The sequence below is a fragment of the Camelus bactrianus genome, chromosome 6 (assembly GCF_048773025.1).
Source record: "Camelus bactrianus isolate YW-2024 breed Bactrian camel chromosome 6, ASM4877302v1, whole genome shotgun sequence".
NCBI lineage: Eukaryota > Metazoa > Chordata > Mammalia > Artiodactyla > Camelidae > Camelus > Camelus bactrianus.
The window spans coordinates 69,552,257-69,563,452 of record NC_133544.1 but is presented as its reverse complement, the minus strand read 5'-3'; the positions used below and the strand labels follow the sequence as shown (position 1 = coordinate 69,563,452).

General features: G+C 44.7%; 1 long non-coding RNA gene across 1 annotated transcript; it reads left to right on the top strand.

The window, feature by feature from the left end:
- The first annotated feature begins 455 nt into the window (after window positions 1–455).
- LOC123619692 (uncharacterized) lies at window positions 456–8,408 on the top strand. Its single transcript, XR_006728356.2, has 3 exons — window positions 456–620; window positions 4,048–4,193; window positions 8,074–8,408. It is a non-coding gene; the product is annotated as an uncharacterized LOC123619692 (long non-coding RNA).
- The last annotated feature ends 2,788 nt before the right edge of the window (window positions 8,409–11,196 follow it).

Below are 11,196 nucleotides of genomic sequence, written 5' to 3'. Positions count from 1 at the left end.
GTAATTGAAGTGAAACTAAAAACTAATGTTTAACATATTATTCAATATCCCTGCAAGGGCCCTTAAGATAAGAAAAGGAAATTCTCATAGAGTGAGTGAGTAGTCAGAGGTGGTTAATTACTCCTTGTGTGAGAATTAAATTTGCTTAAGAAGGAAGACTGTGCTAATTATCTGAGGTCAAGGGGCCCATCCCCAATCTGTCTGCTCCTCTGTCAAATAGAGATAAAAGTCCCACTCAGGGCTCCTAGCGATGGGGAACTCTTCCTGCACAAGTGCTTCATGACTTACAAACAGGTTGCAGTCCCGGAACGTCTGCAATTCAGTTGTTGGGAATATGAAACAAATTCTCTAAAAGCCAGGCTGTTATAAACTGTTAACTCAGGGCTGCACCAACCCTCAACACCCATTTAAATCCAGAATCCAATTCAACTAGAGTTGCAAATTACTTCCTGGTATGAAGCAAGGAGGGAAATAAAAATACGGGGAACTTGGCCTGGCCCCATCCCAGGTCAGATCCTGCACCTGGCCTGTTCCAACTGCCTCTCAGAGGTCACAATTCTAGAGCCTTCAGGCCCAAGGCAAGAATGGAAGGAACGTGGAGTTTCTGACAGGCTGGAGTGGTGAGTTGTCAGCCATCTCTATTACTTACAGGAACTAAGGAGGCTGCTGTGGGTGAACAGGGAGTGTTTTGACTCAGAAATGCTTCACCTTGAACTCAGAGGCCTTTCTAGTTTGTTTTTTACATCAGAGTAAGCAATTTATCTTTATTCCACCTTCTAAAGTAGAATATTTACATTTTTGTTTTGATTGTTTGACAGACTTCTCGATTGTAACAGAATATCTGCCTGTGAGGAATGAGTTTTAAAAGAGGGCATTTTAATTACCTCTTCAAAGACCATCAACATGACCTGAGAGAACACTCTCAGGAGAAAAATTTCCATTTGGGGCTGGGTTTTAACTAGCCAGTTAATCATAAGAAATCTGAAAGACCTAAACAAAAACAAAAACAAAACTGAGTGTAGGACATCTTCTCCAAGAAAAGTGATTCCTTGCCTTTTTTTGATTGCTTGATAATCATCAGCAGTTCCATTCTGTCTTGGTAGTAAGTGAAAATGGGGTTAGAGCAGACTAAGAGCAAAGAAGTTCCAGTGATGGGTGGTGAACCAGTGTTAAGAGAGCCCTTTCTACAAATAAGCCTTGTGTGGATCAAAGCCAACTTCTACTTTATGACAGATTGAGAGGTGAAAGGGGATCATATTAGGCCCTGGAAAGATCAAGAATGTGGAACCTTACCCAAAGTCACTTTCAAATTAGCTTTGACTTAGTAATTTTCCTGGTAATTTCCCCCGGAACTGGAAATAGGGATAGTGGCGTCTAATAACCTATCTTTTAGAGTAACTGAGTACTGTGGGGGGAGATGGAGGAGAAGGAAGGGAAGAGAAGAGGAAGGAAAGATGGAAGAGGGAGGGGGGGGAAGAAAAAAAAGATAGGAAAAGTGAGAGAACTCTGCCAGTTGACTTCATTTCCACACGAATCCACCCACTCTGAGCTTCTGTTGTTGCTTTGTTTATGCAAAGTGAGCCGGCTGAGACAGAGTGAAAGAGCTGAGAGATCCTCGCTGAAGAAGGCAAAAATAATTTTTAAAATGTAAATGAAACTAAAACACACACACACAGACACACACACACACACACAGACACACACACACACACACACTCCTTTGCGTCGGGGCAATCCCTGCCTACAGACTCAGAAATGAAAACATGCCGAAGAGGGGCGGGTGGGAGGCCTAGCAGCAGCGGGGAGCGTTGTCGGTGACCGAAGGAGCTCTGGTGAATATCAGGTTCGGATTAGTGACAACTCAGAAGTCACGCCGGCGGTTGGAGGAGGGAAGTTTGCCAAGGTCCCTGAACTCGACGGAAGAACGAGCAGCTTCCCTTGGCGCCGGGCGGAGCTGGGTGGACCCAGAGAGACCTCTGTCCCGGCCTGAGTGAGCCCCGCCGCGCTCACACCCCGCCCAGAGACTGAGTTAGTCAGCGATCATAAAATGGGAATTGATTATTCCAGCCACCATTGATTAGGGAAGAATGCTTACTGCAGCAGCGGGGGAAAGGTTAAGAGGAAATTGACCTTCTTCCTAGGTGACATAAAGTCATTAGGTAAATGAGATATTCACACAGGAGTTTTAAAAGGTCATGCTCAATTTTTATTTGTAGCCTGAAGAGTCGGAGCTTCGGCTTAGGGCAGGGACCCCGCTCTTCAGGCCCCGTGGACCGACAGGAAGAGAACTCTCTTGCAGCGCGGATCAGGGCCCAGGGTTGGGGAGTGGGTTGTTGTCTTGGGATCATCACATTGGAATTGGCGGGGGTCTTGGGTCCGCGAGCATTGGACCTCCATCCTGACCCGTGTGTACATTTCTGTGTACACGTGTGCGCGGGTGTGTGTCCCTCTGGGTCTCTGTGCTTCGCGCCTGCTTCTCCTCGTTTCGATTCGCCCGCCAGCAAAGGGGTGTCGGGCCGAGGCTGACAATTAAAAACACTTACCCTACCAGAGCCGGCCACGTCTTACGTCTCACACTGAGTGAAAGTGTTGGGTTTTTTGTTTTGTTTTGTTTTTTTAAAGGAGAGAGTGAGAGATGTATTTATGCACATATTTATCCCTCTAATTATAGGAATTAATCCTCTTACTTATGACTAAAAGGTAACGTCGAAGGACGTCCCTTTGATGTGGAAAAGCATCATTTGTGACTCACATTCAGGCTGATTAAGGAATAATTGTTGTTAAACGCTTTACAAGAGGAGAGTGTTTAATTGAGGGGCATTCGTAATTTTACGGCTTAGCACAAAATTAAACGTAATTAAAAACTCAGAAATTCCAACTGATTTTCCAATTATTTTTATTGTCTGAGCTAATTGTTACAGAAGAGTATCACTTCTCCCCAAAGGCATTACCAAAAAAAAAAAAAAAAAAAAAAAAAAAAGGCAACCATATCTTTCCCAAATATTCGCGATGAGGATTCGCAGCTTTCTCCAGGTACTACCTGGCCAAGTAAAGACCTTCCTTACGCCCCCTCCCTCGGTCCGGCCTCGCGCCCCTCCTCCCCCGCTGTAATTAAGCGTTTCAGCCGCTCTCCCCTTTCTCTTCAGTCCCTGCAACACCTTGGGATGTGAGAAAGTGATGGCAGTTCTCTTCTGCAGATCATTACAGTAAAACTGGAAGTATCTGTAGAAGGTTGATGAGTTTCTTAAAGTAACACTTGTCATACATGGCGGAGAGATTAAAAAAAAAAAACCTAAGTAAACACAGCTCTCTGGGGGCGATCCCTCGACGCCTCTGCCTTCGAGTGTATGGCAGGAGGGAGGTAACACTCAGACACGGACTGGAAGATGTTTATAAACGTGCACACGAAGACATGCAGATGCACGCAGGAAACTTTCTTTTGCTTTGCTTTTTTTTTTTTTTTTTTTGGCCATGGTTAGTTATGGAAAAAAGCTTCTCAGTTAGATTTTTTTTTCCCTAATGCTGGGAATGCCGGCATAAAGCCAGGCTATCTTTGTATGTATAGCTTCTCTTAATGTCCAAATAGATTTATTTAAATACATTAAAAGGTTTATAAAAAGTGCTTCAGTGTTATAGAAAGAAACATCCTCACAACTAGTCCAGAAGTGGCCCTCTTTCCTATCAGTCTTGGAGGGAATCCTAGAAAAAAAAAAAAAGCATAAATTTAGGCAGAACGTGAATTTGTAAATTTCAATTGGTCTAGACTGAGAATGTGGAGAGAATGTTTGCGTTTCAATAAATGTCTTTAATTTCTCTGTGATTTTTTTATGATAGAGACTTCAGCGGATGCAAGCTTTCTATCTGACTTCCCCATCTACCCCCCATAAAATAAATGATTGCCTCTGATCTGACGTGCCAGGTGAAAATGGGTAGAATTAAAACTGTCAATTCTGCTTCCAACTTGTGTCTTTCGATTGAGTTCAAAAGCTTTTAAAGGTAAAACGTGCCGATCATTTATATGTATTGTTTCTTTTTCTCTTATCACAGCTTTTAAGGAAAAAGAAAGAAAAAGTCTATTTCCAAATATATTTCCCGGGAAGATCTGAATTCTTCAGGTAATTTGATGATGGACCCTAATACGTGTGAGATCCTGTGCCCAGTGAAGCCCGGTTTACAAGAGAGCAGCCAAGGAGGTACAGTGAAGTCCAGTTTTTTCGTTTTCTACCTAAACGGTTTATTTGGAGCTGAGATGTGGATATTTAAACCTGAAGCTTTCCAAGTGCTACAGTACTATTTTGGAGAAAAGGTTGGACTAGGCAGAGTTGGGAAGAAGGGAGGAAGACTCCCTTTGAAAGTTAGAAATGGTGAAAAAGACATGTAATCCGATGTGGAAAATTGAGTAAAAGAGGCAGTGCACACTTCAGCTGTGGCACAGATTGCTGAATCCTTTGAAGAAACTGACACGGATTTTCCAGAGATGAGAGGAAAGAGAGATGGGGTAGGGGTGGGGGAATCCTAGGGTGGGCATTTTATGTAAATGAGTAAATTCAAAATGTAGTACAAATCCGGTATACTAAAACTGACAGTTCTGACAGTATTGACAACATAAATATATGTTTGAACACTGCACTTTCAGACACTTAACCGATGAAGCAATAAAAAAATTCGACTACAATATTTCAAATAATCGACATTGATGTTTTGATACATCATTTTTATACTCCAAATCGATCTATCACTCTGGGGCTGGTCAATTTTAAGTAAAAATGGGCTGCAATTATTTGCACCTTGGCTAATGATGACCTAATAACAGCCCTCAATTAATTACACCTAAACTGTGTTTTCTTCCTTTGGTGTGAGGGTGGGAGGGGGGCAATTCTTGAGGAACAGAACCTACGATTGTGTCATCCTCCACCCTTTCTATTCTATTTTTTTCAGATTATGGGGAGGGGGAGGATTTCTGAATTGGTAAGAGGTCTTTGTGTGATCAGACATTGCAGGCTGAGGTCCCCCTCACTTCAAGTAGCCACTGACTGGGTCTGAATTGGGGATATGGTCCTCACTTTTACTTTGCAGGGTCAAGAGTAGATTTTGGAAAATGCAATCATAAAGTTAAGTGAATCTAACCCTCCCCCAGGCCTTAGATCCTTTCCTCTGTTTCAAGGATTAGATGGAAGAGATTTGCTCAAAGAAAGTATTGGAGATTTCTCTAAGGTTCAGGATATGTAGTGTGTGTGTGTGTGTGTGTGTGTGCGTGTGCGTGTGCGCGCGCGAGTGAGAGAGAGAGAGAGAGAGAGAGAGAGAGAGAGAGAGAGAGAGAGAGAGAGAGAGAGAGAGAGAGAGAGAGAGAGAGAGAGAGGGAGAGAGAGAGTTTTAATTTAAAGCACCCAGTCGGAATTGACTCTCTCCTTCCGCCCCACCCCCTACCCCCTGTGACCGCTCTCTACAAACCGCTGTGGGTTTACAGGCTACTGTTTAAAAAAAAAAAAGCCACAAATAAGAAAGAAGACAAATTTCTTCGAGAAAGGAGGGAGGATGTTGATGAGTACTGCACCCTCCAGCGTGCGTTCCTGCTGACACTGCTGGCTTTCTCTTCTTTGCCCTGTGGGGTTTCTAGTGATCTCCTACTTTTCTTTCCCGCTCCTCTCCAAATTTGGTGTGGTAGTAGTGGTGCGAGAGGGAGGATAAAGCTAATTTAATAATAATAACTTAAAAAATCCAAGACAGGCCCAGGATACGAACGGGACCAGTCCATTGTGCTGTAGGGGTCCGGCGGGCGGGGGCCGCTGGCGCCGGGACTCCAGCCCTTTCCCAAATGGCCGTTCCCACCCCCGCGAAGCCCCGACCCTTCCTCAAACTCGCACTGAGGCTCGGCCTCCTGACCTAAAACTTAGCTGGTCTCCACTAGCCGGGATTCCAGTGTCTGATTTCTTTCCTTCAAACTTCACGCCCCTCCAGACCACCGCCAGCTGAGACGTTGAGGCTTAAGCAACGATTAAACAACTTTAAGATGCGAATCAAAGGCAAAGGACGTGTGTGAGCCACATTGGGTGAAGGTGGGAGTCCTAGAAGAGCTCCCTCGCCGGAGCGTCACCTGGATCCGAGGGTATCTGCCTCTGACCGGGTCGTTCCAGCTGCCTGCGCTGCACGTGAGGGTAGGAGCTAGAAAGGGGGGCATCAGGAAGAGAGAAAAGAGGATAGGATCAAGATTGCGGAAGAGACAAGAGAAAGAGGAGAGAGGAAGAATAAGAGGAAGGTAAAGAGGAGGGAAGAGAGAGTGGGAAGGAGCCAGAGACAGCGAGAGCGAGCGCACGTCGCGCTTGGAGCCCCGCCAGATAGCGCTAGAGGGCTATTTATTGAAATACTCTCCTTCTGGGAGACAGTGAAGCAGCTAAAACTGGAAGAAATAAGAAATAACAGGGCAAAAGGAAAGAAAGTACGATGATTCCATCCCATCTTATTTAAGAAGATAAATTGTGGGGTGCTTTATTGTTATTAATGGAGGAGGGAAAGCTATGATAGAAAGCCTAAATGGGGAAAGGACCAAAAAACAAAGACATAAAGTCCGCTTCCCTTTCTTGATCCCAGCTTGGAGGAGACTGAGCAAAGTTGACAGGTAAGAAAGCGGGTGGAATTCTTCCTAGTCAACTTTCAGAGCTGCTGGTTACACTGATGGCAAGGTCAAAAACAGTTCACAAGGATGAGCTGAGGTTTATAGGGAAGAGATGTTTTTAAAGTAATAGATGGCTGCAAGGAGGTGGGGAGGGAGAGGCAAACACATATTGGAAACACCAAATAAAATATATATCAAAAATTCCAACTGTCAGCCAGCAGGTCGGAGCAGAAGAGAGCCCCTCTGCCTTTGTCCCAGCAATGCTGGGTTCAGGACTGTTTCTGCAGGGCTGCAGTCAAACTCCTTGAATAACAATTTACACTCTGGGAGGCGTGGAGAAAAGAGCTGGGCTACAAAAATTCACTGTTGCATTCAGAACCCAAAGAACAGTGAAGCAGATGCAGAGAGAAGACCTAGCGACAAGGTGGAGTCCAAAGAGAGAATGGAAGAATAAAATGTTTTGATTCTTTTTACTTGCTCAGGTCAGCAATGCAAGAAAAAAAACTTCTTTCAAATTATATTTTACTTTAAAATACTGGCTTGGTTTTATTCTAAAACCCCAGGCATCTCACATCTAGCTTCTCATTTTTTAATTGCATTTTCCTTTTACCTGAAGAAATTTTTTGAATCAAAGTAGTAATTAACATCTTTCATCTAAACCAGCCAACAGAACCTCCACAAATAAAAATTAACCTTATGGTGCTGGGGGGGGGGGCTGCTTAATCCAAAATGCTCCAATTCAAAACATTAACTAAAGTTATAAATAAGATTAAGGTTGGATTTATTTGCTCCTCTAGCAAGGCATCAATTGTTCTAAATGTTGTAAGAAGACAAAAAGGATTTAAACCCATGATTTTAATACACAGATTAACACTTCAGACCTCACAGTTCTGAATAATTTGGAGTTATCTGTGCTTAGGACCTGTAACTTTCTAGAGAAAAAAATAGTGAAAAGAATCAGGCACAGAAGCTGCTTAAGGAAGGTGGGCAAATTCACCTAAAATAGAGTGTAGTTTCATAAATGCTCATTTCAAGTTACTCTCTATAAAGCCAATGCCCTTTAAATAAAGAAACTATAGTGAGATTCAATTACTCTTTTAAAATCTTAAATGTTGCCTATAATAGTATTCCATGTTGAGACAAGAAAGAAAGAAAAGTAGAAAAGAAGCAGTTCTCAGAAGTCTTGGGGATGCTCCAATAAGAAAGGGGTGATTAAAAACAGACCCTTAAATTTGAAAGGCCGGATTCCCCCTTCCATTAGCCCCTACTCGATCAGGTCCCCTCCCTTTCACCTCTCTTTTATCCAGTGCCTCCATCCCCACTCCAGAGCTAAGTAGCCGGCTTGGGATTCTGAAGAAATAGATTTCAGCATACATATTTGTTCTGGGGCACTTGTAAAATGCGATTTGTAGAGGGTCTTTAGCCTTCTGATTGTCTTTGAATTGTTTTTACTGAAACAGATCTTTTGCAGTTAATGAGTCCCCACGCAGCTGGACAGCTCCTCTCGGACACTGAGAACTCTAACCCCAAAATGACCCCAATTTGACACCGCAAGATGAAATTTTACCGCCTGTTAAAACCATTTCCAGCCTGGGCAAAAGGAGCTGACTGTTGACGGAGGTGTGTGCCGCCTCCTGCGACCCCCATCTCACGCCTGTCTCCTGGGCCTGCCCCACCTACTTTTCCTTTACCCCAAATGTGGGCGAGCAGATGAGCCTCACAGCCCGGGCGGGGTTGCGGAGGCTGAGAATGGAGCATCAGCAATGTTCTATCAGACTAGAAATCAGAAAGCCGGCGTACCCCACTGCTTTGGAATAGCTTCTGTAGGACTGCAAAATTGGGGGTTAGGGGAGACTATGGAGTTCTTAAACGTTTTTCAGCTCTATTAATAAAACAACAGCAAGTTGGTGATTAAAAGTAATAGTCCTTTAAAGTCATCAGATTGACCAAGAACCGACATCGTGAATCACCTCCAACTTGATCTTGTGTGTAATCCATCGCACTGCGATGCTGTTTTAAACTAACGGTTTCATAAATTACATGCAACTAGGTAACTGAAATCTCTTTAGTCGAATGAAATTCGAGGTTCTCCTCTTAAGCAACTGATGAATTTTTAAATGACAAGAGATTTTCCTCCAGAAGGACTTCACTTTTAACACTTTCACACTTCTTAACTAAAGTCTTTGGAGTTTAAGTATCATTGTTTTTTTTCTTTAACACTACCTCAAAATGTCCATTTCTCTCTTCTTCCCACATTTAAACAGATTGTCCCAGTTATTTGCTTTAATGTATTCAATAAAATGCAAAAGAAGTTACGGGATATTAGAGAGAGAGAGAAAGAAAGGAAGAAAGGAGTTCGGGTTAAAATGCCTTCTGCATTGCCCAAAGGATGAAAACACATGAAAATAGAGTTTGAACTTTTTTCTTTTGTAAAGCCCAAGATTACAACGGAGTAATCAAGCCATTACTAGCTTAACAATTATTTGAAAATACAGAAATCTTCAACCTGTCTGAATTGCTTTTACTTGGATACACTGCCACTGAAGAAACATTAAAAAAAAAAAACTAGTGTAGTATTTCTAAAGAAAGGCTGTAGGAATGATAACTCACTTCAGAGTACCATGGAAGAAGTGATGGTAAAAGCAGCGGAAGATAGCAACTTTGAATGTTTAAACTCTGCGATGCAGAGGTTCGGTTCGACGTTGATTTTTACAAAAGAAGCATCTATCAAGTAAATTGAGTGTCTTTTTAAAAAGAAAAGTAATTGGTGCTTACTATGCCGGACACTTAAAACAACAATAACCCTACTGGCGACAACAAATACTCAATATTGAAAATAAGAACAGTTAGAAAAGTCAAAACTGAAAAATTGAGTATAAACTTCTCAGCTAGCGGCGCTACACCGGGACCGTGGATCCATCAATATAAAGACCTCTGCAAAGTCGAAAAAGCTCCGCAGCGAGACTAGTTTGTTTGTTTGTTTTCTCTCATCCTTCCCGCCCCAGCTAAAAATGAATTCGCATAACTGCCTCTTGAAATAAAATTCTGGAAGCCAGCTTTCTCTTTTCTTTTGCATCTTCTTTTCTCTTTTTACTCACCTTTTCTTATATGTCGACGAGCAACTCAGCAACAAATAAGGATGGTTTTAGTCTTGGAGTTCTTCTGGGGGAAAAAATGAGGAGGGGAGGGGGAAGGGCCCTCTCCCCAGCCTGCAGGTTTCATACCAGTCGGCTCTTGCAGGCTAGAAGCCGGGCTTAAGAGTGGCTGGAAACCTGGGCTAGACTTTCCTGCCCGAAGCTCCCGGCAGTCCCTGCTTGGGCCACCCGGGCAAATGCCGCGCCGCCCGCGGCCCCGCTCCCGGACGTCGCACTACCCTCGCCCCTGCCAGCCCCTCCGCACTATCTTTCTTTATACTGAGGGCCGATTTCCCGCAGACATCACTGTTATGATGGCTCATTTAATCAAACTGTTTAATTGCTCTGGTAATCACTATCATCATCACAGGTGCTCAATCATTCATCATTTCTGGAGGGCTTTATTGACCTCCGGAGCTCATTGCTCAGCCCTGTTAAAACGGGGCGAAATTTCTCCGACTCCGCTTGGAGTCTCTGCAGACTGTGATCTAAGATCAGTTGAGAGTTGCCCGAAACCTTACACTGAAGCGGAGACCATGAAAAGCCCCCCCAAATCCATCCGCCTTCTCTCATTCTACCTCTCATCTCTCTCCCTCTCCCTCTCTCACACACACAGACACGCGCGCTCGCGCGCGCACGCACACACACACACACACACACAAACACACACAGTACTTTATTCTCTTTGCGCCTCCCCTCCATTCCTCGGGAAGTCAGGTCAAAGCCCCGCACAGAGGATACACTACTTTCTACTCCTCAGAATGGGTTCAAAGTTGGAGGAGGCGGCTGTTGAGAAACAGTCTGTTTTCAATTCTCTGGGCTGGGGACCATGAACCAGGGCTAAAGCGAGGAATTGGGGAGAGGGCACTCTCAGAGCGCAGGGCCCGGCTGAGAGGCTGCCGGGAGCCAGGGGGCGGCGGGGGCTGCTGCAGCATTGCTCACGCGGGGAGACCTAGCTCCGCCCCCAGCTCCGGGCTCGGAGTGATTGACGCGCGCCGCCGGGATACCCCCGGCTCGGAGGTGAGGCTGAGTGCAGCTCCAACCGGGGATTCGGAGATACACCGGCTAGAACTACTTTCTACACAAACGGTGTGGGATAGTTACCTTCTTTCCCCCCACTCTCCTTTTCCTTTTTGGAAAAGTTCATTCGGAGTCCGCCCCATCTTCCTGATTCCGCGAAATTGCCGGGTGTAATTAACACAGCCATTAGCCGGCGTTACCGCTCACTGGCCTCTGAGCCCCGGGCGACAACAACAAAGCGGGGCAGGGAGTACCGGCCAATCCACGCTGGGCATCTTCTCTCTCTCTCTCTCTCTCTCTATTTTTCTTTACCTCTCCGTCTTTCCCTCCCATGCTTCCCAGCTCTAAGTGAGATCCACTTCGGAGGCGCACACCAGCCGCATGCGCGCGAGCGCGCGCGCGCGCGCACACACACACACACACACAACA